Source organism: Dendropsophus ebraccatus, chromosome 1, assembly GCF_027789765.1.
Source record: "Dendropsophus ebraccatus isolate aDenEbr1 chromosome 1, aDenEbr1.pat, whole genome shotgun sequence".
Classification (NCBI taxonomy): Eukaryota; Metazoa; Chordata; class Amphibia; order Anura; family Hylidae; genus Dendropsophus; species Dendropsophus ebraccatus.
Genome location: NC_091454.1, coordinates 213,511,103 through 213,529,113, shown reverse-complemented (window position 1 = coordinate 213,529,113; position 18,011 = coordinate 213,511,103). Strand labels below are relative to the sequence as shown.

The following is an 18,011-nucleotide window of genomic DNA, read 5'->3' as shown; positions in this document are numbered from 1 at the left end:
ATGTCCTCCTTCCTGAAGTCGATTGAAGAATAATCTTTCTCAGCCCTCAAAATCTATTGTAAAGAAACTGTAGGGGACTAAAGGAGCCTATTGAAATCTATGGACAACCGTTCTTTCCATTGTCTTCTGTGGTCCTGTAAACCATGGCTTGACTCTGGCTAATATGGGATGGGGCTCGTGAGTGGGTGACGTCTCCCACCCCCTTACCAATAACTAAATTTTCCTTAGAAGGTTTTATGGAGACAAGGTTTGGTGAAGAGCAGACCTCCCTTGAAATGCTTGGGAAGCCTTGAGAGGTAGATTGAGTTTCATTCCAGGATTGCGTTTGCTCCTATCCAACCAGCACGCCCCTTTAACCATTAGGCAACGTTGTAGATGGACGGATTCCGGATGATGTGGGTGTCATGTTGACTTTTGTCATGGCTCGTGTGGTTTGGCAGCATGAGAACATGTGGTTTAATGCAGTCTATGAATGACATACATCATGTATGGCTGGAACGTGACATGACAACAGGAAAAATTGTGCGCTGAAGACAAAAAAAGTGCAGGTTCTTGAGAAAACCCTTGTCTACCCAGTGATGTAAGTCATGGGGGGGCGATTGCAAAGGTTGTGTAAGCTGGCTATACGCTCATGACAGATATCAGCCAAACTCTCGATATCTTTTTTGTCCATGAATAGCGTTGAGCAAACTTCAAGAAAACTTCTCCGCACCTGAACACTCTGCCTTTAACTCTTGGCGTCTGGAAAAGTTGTGCCACCCTAAGCGGTGTTGGAAAACCTGGATACAGTCTTTATGGAAAGAATGTTCCCTAAATATTCTCAGAATATATCCCAGAAACCTTGTTTCCCCTTCACCTGGTGTCACTGATCTACTGTATGTATGGCCAGCGTGAACACCTGGAATGGTCAATGGTCCAATGGAGTAAACTGTGCATGGCTTTGTCTGCCAAATGATGGCTCGTCAGACGATTGTCCATTCAAGTTCTTCAACCATAGGCCTAAGGCTATGTTCACACGCTGTATAAACAATGGGCGTTCCGTGTAAACAGCCGTTGTTTAACACTGCTATCATGATTAGGGATGGTCCGAACCGAGTTCGGTTCGGGTTCGTATGAACCCGAACTCTCGGTAATGATTCCCGCTGTCTGCCCGCTCCATACGAACCCGAACCGAACTCGGTTCGGACCATCCCTAATCATGATCATTAATTCCACCCATCGTTAGCATTAAACAATGGCCGTTCACACGGAACAGCTGTTTATACAGCGTGTGAACATAGCCTAAAGGTGGCAACAGGCTTTCAAAAACTGTTGGATGAATGATCGTTAGGCCAGAAGGTATCTCCTCCAGCCTCCCCATACAAATGATCGTTCCTGTGTTCTCTATGGGGAGGGGAACAAAAGGACCAGGCTGGAAAAATCAATAGTCCCCGAATATCGATTTCCACCGAAGTGGACCCATTTCCACCAACATCAACTGTTGGTGGAGACTCAGGAGGCACTTTATACTGACGCTAGTGGTGGATTCGGCCAACATTAGTAAAAAAGTGTATGGGGAACTTTAATGTGTATACACACCTTCAGGAAGGGTCCTGTTAGACCAAGGGTACTATTACACGGCCTGATAATAACTGTAAACGAGCGCCGATCTGGCAGATCGGCGCTCGTATACTGGGCCTATTAGACGGCCTGATAATTGTTTAACAAGGGCTGCATGGACATCGTTACCGATGTACTTGCAGCCCATTATTAAACTGCATACATTACCTATCCATGGTCCAGGGCTCCTCTTGCGGTCTGCTCCTCCCCCGGGTCCCGTGCGCTGCAGCTTCAGAGCGGCCTGTCTTAGCGGACAGGCCGCTCAGCCAATCACTGGCCGCGTCGGTCCACGCCAGTGATTGGCTGAGCAGCCTGTCAGCTAAGACCGCTCTGAAGCTGCAGCGCGCGGGATCCGGGGAGAAGTAGAGCGCAGGAGGAGCCCTGAACCATGGATAGGTAATGTATTACATGTAGCGATGCGCAGTCGGTGCCTGAAAATTATAGGTCCAATTCTATATCAACAATCATCCGGAACGATAATCGTCCAGATTGGGCCAAATTGGACGATTATCGGTCCGTGTTTTTATTGATTAACGATTAACAATCACAAAACATTTATAACGTTTAACGTTTATTGTTAACCTGAGATAGTTCACCATATTACCCAGAGTTATAGTCATTAGTTACTACGATCGTTTACTCCATCTGATCCCAGCGAATGAAGGAACCACGTGGAATCACACTGATCGATTAGTGAACGGATGTGGAATTACAGCGAACGATTAACGATGATTTTGGTGTCAGCACAAAACGAACAATGAGCGATTTCTGGTTGGTCGTTTGATCGTTGCCTGTATTTACGTGAAACGATTATTGTGTAAATTCAAACGATATAACGATAATTTGCACAATAATCGCCCCTTGAAATAGGGCCCTAACTGTTAGACATCTGATCATTTAGCTGACGGCTATCTTTTCCAGCTTCCCCATGCACATGAACATTCGGGAGTTGGGAGACCTCCATACACATAAGACAATCGGTTGGTCTTGCCAATTGATGTGTATGGTCAGCTTGACCCGATATTACAGGAGCGTGGGAACCAATCAACTCATGCCATTCTCCGTATTCATTTCACAGCAGGAGAAACCAATGGCGACTGATGCATTCCAGTCCTTGTGGTCTTATTCGTAGTCACCTATGAGAGGAGGATAAAGATAAATTGTACCCAAAGACAACTGTTCTCCAACATAACATCAATAACAGTAACCTAAACAATCAATCCAAATCCTTATAGATTACAGCACATACACATCGGATTCACTCAACAGCAGAAGACAGGGAAAAGAACAATTCATTATGCCCGACTTCAATAAGCCTAAACCTTTCATACAGGCTATAAACTTCTGCCAATCCCCATTTATATACATCTATACATAACATACATATTCCTGGATATAGTGATATGGAGCATGCTGGTATATATATTATTATATATGTACAGCTGGTATAACCTGTGTATCTCCTGTATATAGTGATGTATGTACAGCTGGTATAACCTGGGTATCTCCTGTATATAATTATATATGTACAGCTGGTATAACCTGTGTATCTCCTGTATATAATTATATATGTACAGCTGGTATAACCTGGGGATCTCCTGTGTATAATTATATATGTACAGCTGGTATAACCTGGGTATCTCCTGTATATAATTATATATGTATAGCTGGTATAACCTGGGTATCTCCTGTATATAATTATATATGTACAGCTGGTATAACCTGGGGATCTCCTGTGTATAATTATATATGTACAGCTGGTATAACCTGGGTATCTCCTGTATATAATTATATATGTATAGCTGGTATAACCTGGGTATCTCCTGTATATAATTATATATGTACAGCTGGTATAACCTGGGGATCTCCTGTATATAATTATATATGTACAGCTGGTATAACCTGGGGATCTCATGTATATAATTATATATGTACAGCTGGTATAACCTGGGTATCTCCTGTATATAATTATATATGTACAGCTGGTATAACCTGGGTATCTCCTGTATATAATTCTATATGTAGAGCTGGTATAACCTGGGTATCTCCTGTATATAATTCTATATGTAGAGCTGGTATAACCACCCAAAGGTGAGGTAACTGTCACCTGATAAGAACTTTGCCTACACCTGGGGCAACCTATTCTACAGTTATTCAGGACAATCCATCTTTCTAGGGATTGTCTAGTGTGGAGCAAAGTGCCTGTAAGTCGACGAACTCCTTTGATTCTTGCTAGACCTATTCGGGGAACCTTGAGGAGTTAGCTGCACCCAGTTGTTCAACCCTGGGACTCGTACTACCAGACTTGACACTATGTGGGCTCTTCTGGCATAAGGCGCTCTTTCTTCTGCTCCGTCCTAACCGTGAGTACGAGATTTTCATTCTCTGCAGTCACATACACACTGTACAAGTTATCCTGGCAAAGTTCTGTACTACTAGACAAGGCCCTAACACCTACTACCTACACAACAAGCACCCAAGCCAAGTCTTCTGTGTTGTCCATCAAGAGAAAGGACACGTGGCAGGTGGTATTAATGTTGTGGCTGGTTGCTGTATGTGTGACAGGTACAAGATTTTAATTTATACGAATTCAGTAGAAATAAATGTTAGGAATCACTAAGGCTCAGAAAGGATAACATTACAGAAATGTTTATGGCATCACATAAAAGTCACGGTTTATAGGGAATTATTTATAACCTGCCAGAAATACTTCACATGGGAAGATTACACTAATGCTGAGATTGTACAAGATATCTGAGGGTGTAACATATTCTGGAGGTAAATATATTTCCTATTAGATAATATTCTTTATTATAGAGAAAACATTCCGAGTCTGTCCCCACCACAGGGTGACACAGACAAGGGGGAGGGGCTATGTCACATGGAGTCAGATCCTCCCACTATAGGGTGACACAAACAGGAGAGAGGAGCTATGGGGCATGGAGCCTGCTCCTCCCATCACAGGGTGACAGACAGGAGGGAGGAGCTATACGACATGGAGTTTTCTCCTCCCACCACAGGATGACAGACAGGAGGAAGGAGCTAAGTGACATGGAGTCTGCCCCTCCCACCACAGGGTGACACAGGAGGGAGGAGCTAAGTGACATGGAGTCTGCCCCTCTTACCACAGGGTGACACAGGAGGGAGGAGCTAAGTGACATGGAGTCTGCCCCTCTTACCACAGGGTGACACAGCCAGGAGGGAGGAGCTATGGGGCATGGAGTCTGCTCCTCCCATCACAGGGTGGCAGACAGGAGGGAGGAGCTATGGGGCATGGAGTCTGCTCCTCCCATCACAGGGTGGCAGACAGGAGGGAGGAGCTATACGACATGGAGTTTTCTCCTCCCACCACAGGATGACAGACAGGAGGAAGGAGCTAAGTGACATGGAGTCTGCCCCTCTTACCACAGGGTGACACAGCCAGGAGGGAGGACCTATGTGACATGGAGTCTGCTCCTCCCACTATAGGGTGACACAGACAGGAGGGAGGAGCTATGTGACATGGAGTCTGCTCCTCCCATACCAGGATGACAGACAGGAGGGAGGAGCTATATGACCTGGAGTTTGCTCCTCCCACCAGAGGGTGACACAGACAGGAGGGAGGAGCTAAGTGACATGGAGTTTGTTCCTCCCACCACAGGGTGACACAGACAGGAGGGAGGAGCTATGTGACATGGAGTCTGCTCCTCCCACCAGAGGGTGACACAGACAGGAGGGAGGAGCTATGTGAAATGGAGTTTGTTCCTCCCACCACAGGGTGACACAGACAGGGGGAGGAGCTATGGGACATGGAGCCTGCTCCTCCCACCACAGGGTGACATACAGCAGGCAGCATATTTGGGCACGGTGATCCTGACGTGTGGATGGGGATGAGGCGCAGATAACATATAATAGATGACATATTTACTAGTCAGGAAGTGTGCGGTGAATAGATGGGTGGATTAACCCTATGCATACCAGCAGGGAGCCGGCGGGCTGTAGACGGCGCAGGGAATCTGTCCTGGTAGAGAGCACAGACCATATAAGGCCGGCTCCTCTCACATGAAACCTCTCTACTATATAAGGGTATTGATGAAATCCATAAGCCAGGTGTGAAGCGACCCCCTCCTCGCCCTCACCGTTCTCTCACATCCCCCATTCATCCTGTCTGTCCTGTCTGTTAATTAGGAGCTGGCAATTACATGAGAATCCTGCAGCAGAACATTCCTGTATGGGAGACGCTCCGCCACCGCCGCTGCGGCCAACCCTGCGCTCTGCAGCTATTCGGAGGAATCTGCCTCTATTCTGGCACAGGGGCTGGGAGATTTTGAGGGATTTCTGGTTCTCACAATACTATGTAGGATGTGTAATGTCAGCATGTCCAGAGTATATAGGATAGCTGCTGGGACCGCCACTGATCGCTAGATAGGAGAAGCCTGTGGCTGTGCGCTTCACTCCACTGATTCCTGCTGTTGCACTAGTCAGGCTCCATTGTATGTCTGTGGAGATCATGTCCTGCAACATGCTGAGGAGTGAAGCGCACACCTCCATGCTTCTCCTAGCTATATCTATCAATCTATCATAGACTGCCAGTATATGTCACTGTGGATTAAAGTGACTCTGTACCCACAATCTGCCCCCCCCCCAAACCACTTGTACCTTCAGATAGCTGCTTTTAATCCAAGATCTGTCCTGCGGTCCGTTCGGGAGTTGATGCAGTTATTGTCCTAAAAAACAATTTCTAAACTCGCAGCTCCGTGCCAAACGGTGGGGGCTTAGATTGTGTATGCATTAGGCTGGCACAACCTCTCCGTCCCTCCTCCCCGCCCTCTTCATCATTAGGAATGCTCCAGGCAGATTGTCTCCTATTCCTCAGCTGTGTAAATACTGAACATGGGCCGGATTATTAAGACACCTGTGCAATGTTCAGACAGGAGAAAATGTTCCAGTGGCATTCTTAATGATGAGGAGGGTGGAGAGGAGGGAGGGAGGGGTGGGGCAAAGTTAGGGCACAGATACTCCCGTTGGGCATGGGGCTGCAAGTTTAAAAGTTGTATTTTAGGACAATAACTGCATCTCCTGCTGAACGGACCCCAGGACAGATCTTGGATTAAAAGCAGCTATCTGACGGTACAAGTGGTTTGGGGGGGGACAGATTGTGGGTACAGAGTCGCTTTAAAGGAGCACCCCAGGCCTTTTATTCACTATGGGGGTGGGGGCGGCGATAGTTGAAGCATGTGAGTATAATATAGCCTTCGGCTGTGTTCACACATTCAGGTTTGTCTATAATTAGGGTCTCATTGATTATAGGGGCTCTGCAAGTTTGGGGGGGGGGACTGACTGTGTGGGCTTTGCCATGTGATCAGCATTACCAGGATTCCCCACATGACAAGGTAGACACCTGCAATGTAGTACTGATCACATGGCGAAGATGACACAGTCAGTTGCACAGCCGACATAATCATTTAGGCTATACGGGGTGTAAGGGGCACTCTGGCAAAAAAAAATTTTCTTTCAAATGAACTGGTTTTAGAGAGTTATATAGATTTGTAATTTACTTCTATAAAAATCCACAGTCTTCCAGTACTTATCAGCTGATGTATGTCCTGCAGGAAGTGATGCATTCTTTGCAGTCTGACACAGTGCTCTCTGCTGCCACCTCTGTCTATATCAGGAACTGTCCAGAGCAGCAGCAAATCCCTAAAGAAAACCTCTTCTGCTCTGGACAGTTCCTGACATGGACAGAGGTGGCAGCAGAGAGCACTGTGTCAGCCTGGGAAGAATACACCACTTCCTGCAGGACATACAGCAGCTGATAAGTACTGTTAGACTGGAGAGTTTGAAACAAAAGTACTAGAGTACTACTTTAAATAATTCAAACAAGTAGATACGCACTCATTAGCTATTAGCAACCTCCACACTACCAGGCTCCACCAGTCCGGTTCAGTAATCCAATGTAACAATGTATGCGAAGCGAAAGGTATTAAACTCTCACCAAGTTGCTGACTTCTTTAGGTAACTGAACCCACTATGCCCTGTAGGTGCAGTTCACACTATACTCACTGAGTCGACTTGACTTCAAATTCATTTATTAAATTTATAGATGCAGCATACAAAAAGCTTCAAGCTCACAGCTGATGTGACCATCACATTCGGACGCCCAGGTACATAGTAACATAGTAAATAAGGTTGAAAGAAGACAAGAGTCCATCAGGTTCAACCTAGGAGAATCCTACTGTGTTGATCTAGGAAGGCGAAAAACCCCTATGGGGCAGAAGACAAACGCCCCACCACCTGGAGAATCTCCCCCCCCCCCTCCCGACTGCAATGGCAACCAGAACAATCCCCGGATCAACGTATCACCAGAAATCTAATGCCCATAACTTGTAATATTATATTGTTCAAGAAAAGCATCCAGGCCTCCCTTGAACTTATTTAATGAATCAGCCATGACAACATCATGTGGCAGAGAGTTCCACAGTCTTACCGTTCCACAGTCTTACCGCTCGTACAGTAAAGAACCCGCGTCGATGCTGATGATGAAATCTTCTTTCCTCTAGACGTAGAGGATGCCCCTTGTCATTGTTACAGACCTAGGAGTAAAAAGACCACTACAAAGATCTCTGTACTGTCCATTCATATATTTGTACATTTGTACAGGGGCGCCTAAGACGTCTTTTTTCTAGCGTAAATAACCCCAAGCTTGATAACCTGTCTTAGTCCTGTAACCCACCCATTCCCTTAATGACCTTTGTTGCCCTCCTCTGCACCCGCTCCAGTTCACCTATGTCCTTCTTATATACCGGTGCCCAAAACTGTACACAGTATTCCATATGTGGTCTGACCAGTGATTTATAAAGAGGCAAAACTATGTTCTCATCTTTAGCATCTATACCTCTTTTGATGCACCCCATTATTTTATTAGCCTTGGCAGCTGCTGCCTGGCACTGATCACTAAAGTTGAGTTTACTGTCCACCAATACCCCCAGGTCCTTTTCGGAAGTAGTTTTACCCAGTGTTTTATTATTTAGCACATAACTGTACTTATTATTTCTATGGCCCAATTGCATAACCTTACATTTATCCACATTAAACTTCATTTGCCATTTCACAGCCCAAGCCTCTAGCTTCTCCAAATCCCTCTGTAATATGATATTATCCTCCTCTGTACTGATTACTTTACCCAGTTTAGTATCATGTGCAAAAATGGAGATTCTACTCTGTAGCCCTACAAGATCATTAATAAAAATATTAAAAAGAAGTGGACCCAACACTGACCCCTGTGGTACCCCACTAGTAACTAAAACCCAATCTGAATATTTTTCATCAATGACCACCCTCTGTTTTCTATCACACAACCAGTTACTTACCCATTTGCATACGTTTTCCCCCAGTCCCAGCATCCTCATTTTGTAGACCAACCTTTCATGCGGCACAGTATCAAATGCCTTTGAAAAGTCCAGATACACAACATCCACAGCCTCCCCCAGGTCCAGTCTATAACTTACCTCTTCATAGAAGCCGATCAGATTAGTCTGACAGGACCGATCCCTCATAAATCCATGCTGGTGCTGCGTCATAAGATTATTTTCATTAAGATACACCAGTCATACATAGCATCTCTTACAAGCCCCTCAAATACTTTACCTACTATAGATGTTAGACTTACGGGCCTGTAGTTTCCAGGATCACTCCTTGACCCCTTCTTGAATATTGGTACCACATTAGCTATGCGCCAGTCCTGTGGAACAATCCCTGTCGTAATAGAATCTTTAAATAATAGGAATAACGGTCTGTCCAACACAGTATTTAATTCTTGCAAAACTCTAGGATGGATACCTTCTGGGCCCGGTGACTTATGGATTTTAATGTTTTTAAGGCGTATCCCCACTTCTTGTTGTGTTAGGCAGGTGAGATTTATGGGAGGATTAACATTATCCCTAGTCATGTCGTCTGTTATGGGATTCTCCTCTGTGAATACAGTAGAGAAGAATGTATTTAGTAGATTGGCCTTTTCCTCTTCCCCCTCCACCATTTCACCCAGATTTCACCAGGTACGTCCTCCTCGCGGATGTTTCGGAGGAAACAAACTCCTCCTTCCTCATGCTGGGCTGTATACAGTATATATAATGTTATGCTGGACTGTATATATAATGGTATGCTGGGCTGTATGTATAATAGTATGCTGGGCTGTATATACTGTATGTTGGTATGCTGGGCTGTATACAGTATATATAATGGTATGCTGGGCTGTATACAGTATATATAATGGTATGCTGGGCTGTATATATGTTAGTATGCTGGGCTGTATACAGTATATATAATGGTATGCTGGGCTGTATACAGTATATATATAATGGTATGCTGGGCTATATATATAATGGTATGCTGGGCTGTATGTATAATAGTATGCTGGGCTGTATATATGTTAGTATGCTGGGCTGTATACAGTATATACTGTATAATGGTATGCTGGGCTGTATACATATAATGGTATACTGGGCTGTATGTATATATATATATATATATATATATATATATATATATATATATAGTATGCTGGATTGTGTTCTGCCGGGTTGCTACGGGGCCCCTTGAGTTAGAGTGATCACAGGTAGCCAGAGTGTAATAGTGACCCTCCCGAGCTATAGGAACCACCACCCACAGAAAGGAGAAGTGTCCCAAGGCTGCAATGTGTGCTGTGTCGGTGGATAGCGAGAAACCACAGAGTCTCTTTAACATAAGGAAGGCTGGTTTACTAGTTGAAAATGTGCAGCAGATAATACAGAATTAGCATTATGAGGTTTCTCTGGAAAAAGCACTTGATAACACACTTGACAACAGTTTCAAATAAATACTTGACAATACAGCAACCAGATCTGTAGTAGAAGTGCAATGTAGGATATAGTCATGTTGACTGAGTTGTGCTGAGTAGTATGAAGAAACAGAGTAGCAGAGAGGAGGATGCTGTAAGAGTCTCAACCCATGTAGTACTGTGCTCTGCCGGGAGGTTGTAGGAAGAGGTAGAATACTTAGAAAGAAGACGAAGAAGAAGAAAACCTGTGCCCGTGTATTGACCTTGAATTAGTCTTCACACCACCTTATGCCCACTAGGCTCGGCTGAACCTTCCTAGAGGGTGACACAGGCCCCAGACCTTGTTACCTGGGATGAGCGGAATGCTGAGGGTTCCCTGCTGACAACCGCGCTGCGAGATAGAGTTCATAGGCTTACTGCAACTTTGCTCTATCTGGATTAGTTCCTGGCTTTTTGGCTTTTGTGGATACTGTCCTGCACTGTGACTTCTCCTTGTCCTCGGCGTGGGGTGAGGTTATCTCTGGCTTGTCCTCTCCTAAGAGGGGTTTAACAGTGCATAGTGCTGTGTAGCGTTACTGAGAAGATAGTTGTTAGAGGTGTACTGTCTTGCGTCCTTCCCATACGGGGTTCTAGCTAAGGGTGGTATTACACGGAACGATAATCGGCCGAATTGGCTCGATTCGGCCGATTATCGCTCCGTGTAATAAATGCAACGATCAGCCGATGACAACGATCATCGGCTGATCGTTGATATAATTTAGAACCTATTTTCGTCGGGCGCCGACCGCGCACCGCTGCGTGTAATAGCGGTGCGTGGCCGGCGACTAACGATATACATTACCCATCCACGTTCCAGGGCTGCTCCTGCCGTCCGCTTCTCCTTGCGTCCCGCGCGCGCTCTAGCGTCACAGCGGCCTGTCAGCTGATAGGCCGCTCAGCCAATCACAGGCCGCGGCGGTCCCGGCCTATGATTGGCTGAGCGGCCTACCAGCTGACAGGCTGCTGTGACACTAGAGAGCGCGCGGGACCCCCGGGAGAAGCAGACGGCAGGAGCAGCCCTGGAACGTGGATGGGTAATGTATGCCAGTTTAGCAAGGGCTGCAAGGACATCGGTAACGATGTCCTTGCAGCTCTTGTCAAACGATTATCGGGCCGTGTAATAGGTCCAGTAAACGAGCAACGATCTAGCAGATCGCTGCTCGTTTACAGGTATTATCGGGCCCTGCTCGGCCCGTGTAATACCACCCTAAGACTGAACTACTCTCCAACGGGACTTACTTCCCTGCACTGTGAGAGTGGGTGAAGAGTGCAACAGAAGAAATAAGGAGAGAGTTGATAGGAGAGAAGAAAATGGGTTCCTACTGGTCTACAGATTCAGGTGACACATAGAGAAACAATAACCCTTTACATCCTTCAGCTGTGAAGCTTCCACATAAGCATATACAATACAGTGACATCTAGTGGCGAACTTTAGTACTACTTTCATCACCACACAAGTACAATAAGTACAGACTTTTGCGAGGGTTGTATAGAACTGTAACACCTGTGTATGTGTGTGTGTGTATATATATATATATATATATATATAATGGTATGCCGGGCTGTATATATATATATATATATATATATATATATAGGTATGCTGGGCTGTATATATATATATATATATATATATATATAATGGTATACTGGGCTGTATATATAATGGTATGCTGGGCTGTATATATAATGGTATGCTGGGCTGTATATATAATGGTATGCTGGGCTGTATATATAATGGTATGCTGGGCTGTATATATATTGGTATGCTGGGCTGTATATATAATGGTATGCTGGGCTGTATGTATAATGGTATGCTGGGCTGTATATATAATGGTATGCTGGGCTGTATATATATTGGTATGCTGGGCTGTATATATAATGGTATGCTGGGCTGTATAACTGGAGGTATAACCAGTAGGAAGAGGGAGATTGTGATCCCGCTGTATAGAGCTCTAGTGACATCACATCTGGAATACTGTGTCCAGTTCTGGAGACCTCACCTACAAAAGGACATTGATAAAATAGAACAGGTCCAAAGACGGCTGCAAAAATAGTGGAGGGTGTGAGGGATAAACCATATCAGGAAATCTGTATAGTCTGGGGGAAAGAAGAGAAAGGGGAGACATGATGGAAACCTTTATATATGTGAAAGGTCTAAATAAGTGTCAGGAGGAAAGAAATTGAACTTAAAGGGGTACTCCGGGCTGGGGGGCTTTTTTGCGTATGGCTGGAGAGGAGGTGGATGAGGGCAATGACGTCCTCTTACCTTCCCGGTTCCAGTGTCCCGCATCGCGCCGCTCTGGTCCACGCTGGCCGTTTTCAAGTCTGCTCCGCCTCTGCTACTGACTGGCTGAGTGGACTTGAAACATCACGTTTCAAGCCCGCGTCAGTGACCAGGAAGTGGCCGGGCAGCGCGGACCGGAGCGGCGCGATGTGGGACATGGCACTGGAACCGGGGAGGTAAGGTGACGTCATTGCCCTCATCCACCTCCTCCCCGGCCATACGCAAAAAAGCCCCCCAGCCCGGAGTAAGAGGACACAGTCAGAGGAAAGATCAGAAGCCACATAACAAAATATGGCTTTGTTAAAGGAGTAGTAGATGTGTGGAACAAACTTCCAGCAGATGTGGTTGGTAAATAAAATAAAGGAAAGGAAATAATAGAAGGGCAGACTAGATGGACCAGCGGGATTTTTCTCCTGCTGATAATCTTCTATGTTTCTAGGCTGTTTGTTGGGGGTCCCCACACTGTGCAACCTATTATGGTGCCCTGGTTGGAGATGGAGGCTGGAACCCCTCTACCATTGTATAAAATATGGCGTCATTCTTTATTAAACATTGTGATATGTATACAATCCTACCTATAACCCAATAGTGAGATATCATATAGCACAGAGCCCACCTAATACTGCTATAGGCTATGTCCACATGACATTCTCTGCTTTCCATTTAGGCCGCCCGTCAGTGCAGTAACGGCTGTCTGTAGCTTAATCTAGTTCAGGGGAACCGATTGCCCTTTGGGTGTGTCTTTAGTTAAAATATCCATTGAATTTAATGGGGTTGTTCAGAAAAAGAAAATTTGTCTCAAATCAACCGGTGTCAGAAAGTTATATACATTTGTAATGCTGCGTTTACACGGAAGATGATCGTGCGAATTTGCACGATAACGATAGAATTTGAACGATAATCGTACGTGTAAATGCTGCGAACGATCAAACGACGAACAAGAAATCGTTCATTTTGATCTTAAACATGTTCTAAAATCGTCGTTTGTCGTTCGCAAAAAATTCACATATCGTTCACCGATTTTTCCTATGTGCGAGATAGGCTTAAGCGATCGCAAAACGAATTTTCCGTACGATATATATCGTACCGTCTAAACGCTGACCGTTAGGGAAAAAAAATCGTTACTCCGACATCGTTAATCGTACGATCGGGCCAATTATCGTTTCGTGTAAACGCAGCATAATTTACTTCTATTTTTAAAAAAAACTCTCCAGTCTTCCAGTACGTATCAGCTGCTGTATATCCTGCAGGAAGTGGTGTATTCTCTCCAGTCTGACACAGTGCTCTCTGCTGCCACCTCGGTCCATGTCAGGAACTGTCCAGAGCAGCAGCAAATCCCCATAGAAAACCTCTCCTGCTCTCCAATCTAGATAGAAAACACCACTTCCTGCAGGAAATACAGCAACTGATAAGTACTGGAAGACTGGAGATTTTTTAATAGAAGTAAATGCCAAATCTCTGGCACTTTCTGGCACCAGTTGATTTGAAAAAATTTTGGGGGGTAAACGATGCCTTTAATAGTAGAGACTGAAAAAAGAAAAACTGTGTGAAAAACTAAAAAATAACGTCCGCTGTTTGCAAAAGGCAGATGAAAATAATTGACATTATCATTATTTTGACGTCCGCGCAAACAACGCCTGTTATTTAATACACTGTGTGCACTGGGCGTCCATCATTCCATTGACGTCAAATAAAATGCTGTAATGATGGACTTCATTTTAAAAAGAAAAAGCGGACGCCTTTTCACTTCTTTGTTTTTTAGTGTGAAGATAGCCATAGAGCACCCAAATAATAAAGCTGTAATATACCGTATAGTGCAGGGCCCATGTAAAACTGCCACAGAGCGCCCAATGGATAAAACCATATATTGCCATAGGCTATGTTCCCACAACGTTTTTTCTTGTCCGTTTATAATTTTTTAAATGACGTCAGTCATTTTGAGGACTGGCCGTCCGTCAGTGCAATAACGGCTGCTGGTACATTATTCTAGTTTGGGTTTACTAATTGGCCTTTAATGTGTCTTTAATTGTAAAGTCCATTGGGAAAAAAATTAATAAATAAATAGATAGATAAAAAAAATAAAGGGCCATACAGTGTATATATATATATATATATATATATATATATATATATATATATATATATACATGTACATAAATAACACCAAAACAACACAGGTATAAATGTAAATAAGGGATCCATTGACTTTAAGAAAAAGTTAACTGTTGTCTTTTTGCATTTTTTCAGACAGATCACACAGTATACAGTGCAAACATATGTCACGTGCTGGGATCTGTCGACCCATTGACTTCAGTTGACAAAACCAGGTACTGTCACATATGTATTTCTGCTGAATACTGTCTACCCCCCCCCCCCCCCATAGAGATATAATATATATAATGACGCTCCATTGTTCGCAATTGTTGCCCCAGAGTATACGAGTAAAATATAAACAGCGTAAGATAGAATACACCTATAGCGTAACCCACTGGCATATCTTACTATTTATATAGAAAAATACTCAGCAGGGTTCAATCATCAATAAAACATGTTGGGGGAAATTTATCAAATATGGTGTAAAGTGAAACTGGCCCAGTTGCCCCTAGCAACCAATCAGATTCCTCCTTCCTCACAGACTCTTTGGAAAATGAAAGGTGGAATCTGATTGGTTGCTAGGGGCAACTGGGCCAGTTTCACTTTACACCATGTTTGATAAATTTTCCCATTCATAACCCTATTACACATACTGTCCATCCACTTTTGGACCACCCTGTTTAATGTGCAGGGTGATTATAATATATCATTATACAGTGTAATATATATATATCATTATACAGTGTAATATATATATATCATTATACAGTGTAATATATATATACCATTATACAGTGTGATTATTAGCAGTGTGTATATATATATATCATACAGACCTAGAGAAAAAGGAGTGGCTGCACCTCACACCCATGGTTTACCCTAATGCCGCTCGGCTATATTTAAAAACCAACGCCAGGATGTTTGTATATAATTTGATTAAACCATATTGCCTCATGTACCACGTGCCGGTCTCCTGACACACAGACCTGCTGGTGCATTGGTGAGTAGTAACACCTTGTTCACGCTTGTGTTGTTGGAGGCGGCCTTCTCCGCCAGCGGGTATGGGGGGAGGGCCATGGGGTTTGGTCCTGTGACAGTGGGGTTGCAGGGCCATTCTGTGACCCCCCTCCCCTGTTGGCAGTCGCTGACCGACACAGTGTTGTTTTAGTGTAGGGACTTATGTGAACCAGGGGACCTGCATGTGGTACATGAGGCAATATGGTTTGATCAAATTATATACCAACATTCTGCCGTTGGTTTTTAAATATAGCCGAGAGGCATTAGTGTCAGCCATAGGTGTGATGTGCAGCAACTCCTTTTTCTCTACATCTGTGTATGTGTATATATATATATATATATATATATATATATATATATAATTATACAGTGTGATTATTAGCAATAAATATATATATATATTTTTACAGTGTGATTATGTGATTATCATTGTGTATATCAGGGAAGTTATTCTGAGGTCTGTATTTTTCTGGGGTGTCATCTGTGCACTATTTGCTGAAGTCTAATCTGGGGTCTGTATTTATACTGATATTTGGTCTGGGGTCGGTATTTAGTTTAAAGCGACTCTGTACCCACAATCTGTCCCCCCAAACCACTTGTACCTTCGGATAGCTACTTTTAATCCAAGATCTGTCCTGGGGTCCATTCGGCAGGGGATGCAGTTATAGTCCTAAAAACAACTTTTAATCGTGCAGCGCTGTGTCTAACGGCCGGGGCTTACATTTGTATATGCATCAGGCTGGCACCACCTCTCCGTCCTTCCTCCCCACCCTGCTCATCATTTATTGTGATGTCTGGTCAGGGGTCTGTATTTATTCTGATGTCTAGTCGGGGTCTGTATTTATTCTGATGTCTGGTCAGCGGTCTGTATTTAGTTTTATGTCTGATCGGGGGTCTGTATTTATTCTGATGTCTGGTCAGCGGTCTGTATTTAGTTTTATGTCTGATCGGGGGTCTGTATTTATTCTAATGTCTGGTCAGGGGTCTGTATTTATTCTGATGTCTTAATTGGGGGTCTGTAATTATTCTGATGTACAACTACAAAAAAAAAAAAAAAAAAAAATGAAAAACTAAATAAATTCCTTGCTAGTTAAAATCCACTTAAGCCCCAAATTTTTAAGGGAAAAAATGGAATTTAAAAATTGACAGGCAAAATATCGTACTCATTTTGATGTTCTCTTCTCTATTTATGTCTAATGTAAATTCTGCCGGTTGTCTGTCACCGGAGAGCAGTGCATTCTGGGATCTCACTGGTGGTCGCACTGGGGGTGTTAGTTTCCGAGGGAATCCAGGAGAACTCTGTAAGCAGCTATGTATGTGAGTGGAGGAAACCACATGAGACAAGTAAAATCAGTGCAAATAGAGTAAAATTGGCAAAATCCATTACTCTGCTTTAAGCTGTAAACTTTTATTGGAACGCTACAGATCACATACTTACCAGCTGATATTTATAGCTGATATTTATAGCTGATATTAAGTATGTACAAAACCTAAAATAGGAGAAAAGGGGAGAGGTATTTTTGGAAAGCTGGGAACTTCGATTTCTCAGGGTTCCCTGGTTTATACGAGTGTGACACAAATACAATTATTCCCCATAATTTATGAGCATTTAGAGGTATATAGTATATAATATATGGTGTATGGTTTATGCCTTGGTCAGGGTTAGTCAAGTTAGTAAATCTCATTTATTTATTTTTTTTGCAGAAATCAACAGTACAAGCGATTTTAAGAAACTCTGTGATAGGTTTTATTAGGCAAAAAAGCCTCCTTCTGTACTCAAGAAGCAATTTCCCAGCCTCCCCCCCCCCCTTCCTCACTTCTTATCTGTGCATTATCAGGCAAAGCTGTCTTCATTACAGAAGAGCAAAGTGAAGACAGACTTGCTGAGTCCGTTATAAAAAAGGGAGAGCAGACAAGCAGCTGTATAGTTTGGAGACTGTGTGGGCACATAAAATGCTGGACTCAGAGGTCAGAAAGGTCAGTGCTTATCTGGAAGCTTGGTGAGAGAAGATGTAGTGTTGTGCAGGGCTGCCTTTTCTCCTCTCCATGCTAACTCACCCCCTCCCCTCTCCATAGACCATAATGGATACAGAAATGCTGCTTCTTCTAAAGTGAGGGGGGAGCGACAATTTTTGCGCCATGATCTGTACTTTTATCGGTACCACGCTTGTATATATGTGA

The 18,011-nt window shown here is 43.8% G+C and overlaps 1 protein-coding gene across 2 annotated transcripts in view; it reads left to right on the top strand.

The window, feature by feature from the left end:
* The window catches only part of CNN1 (calponin 1), a 40,560-nt gene that overhangs the window by 6,450 nt on the left and 16,099 nt on the right, over positions 1 to 18,011 (top strand). The window contains exon 2 of one of the 2 annotated variants that reach the window (XM_069947172.1): positions 14,967 to 15,046. The exons of the other annotated variant lie outside the window; for it this stretch is intronic. The gene's annotated coding sequence lies outside the window, so the exon portion shown is untranslated. The remainder of the gene's footprint in view (positions 1 to 14,966; positions 15,047 to 18,011) is intronic. 2 annotated transcript variants of the gene reach the window in all.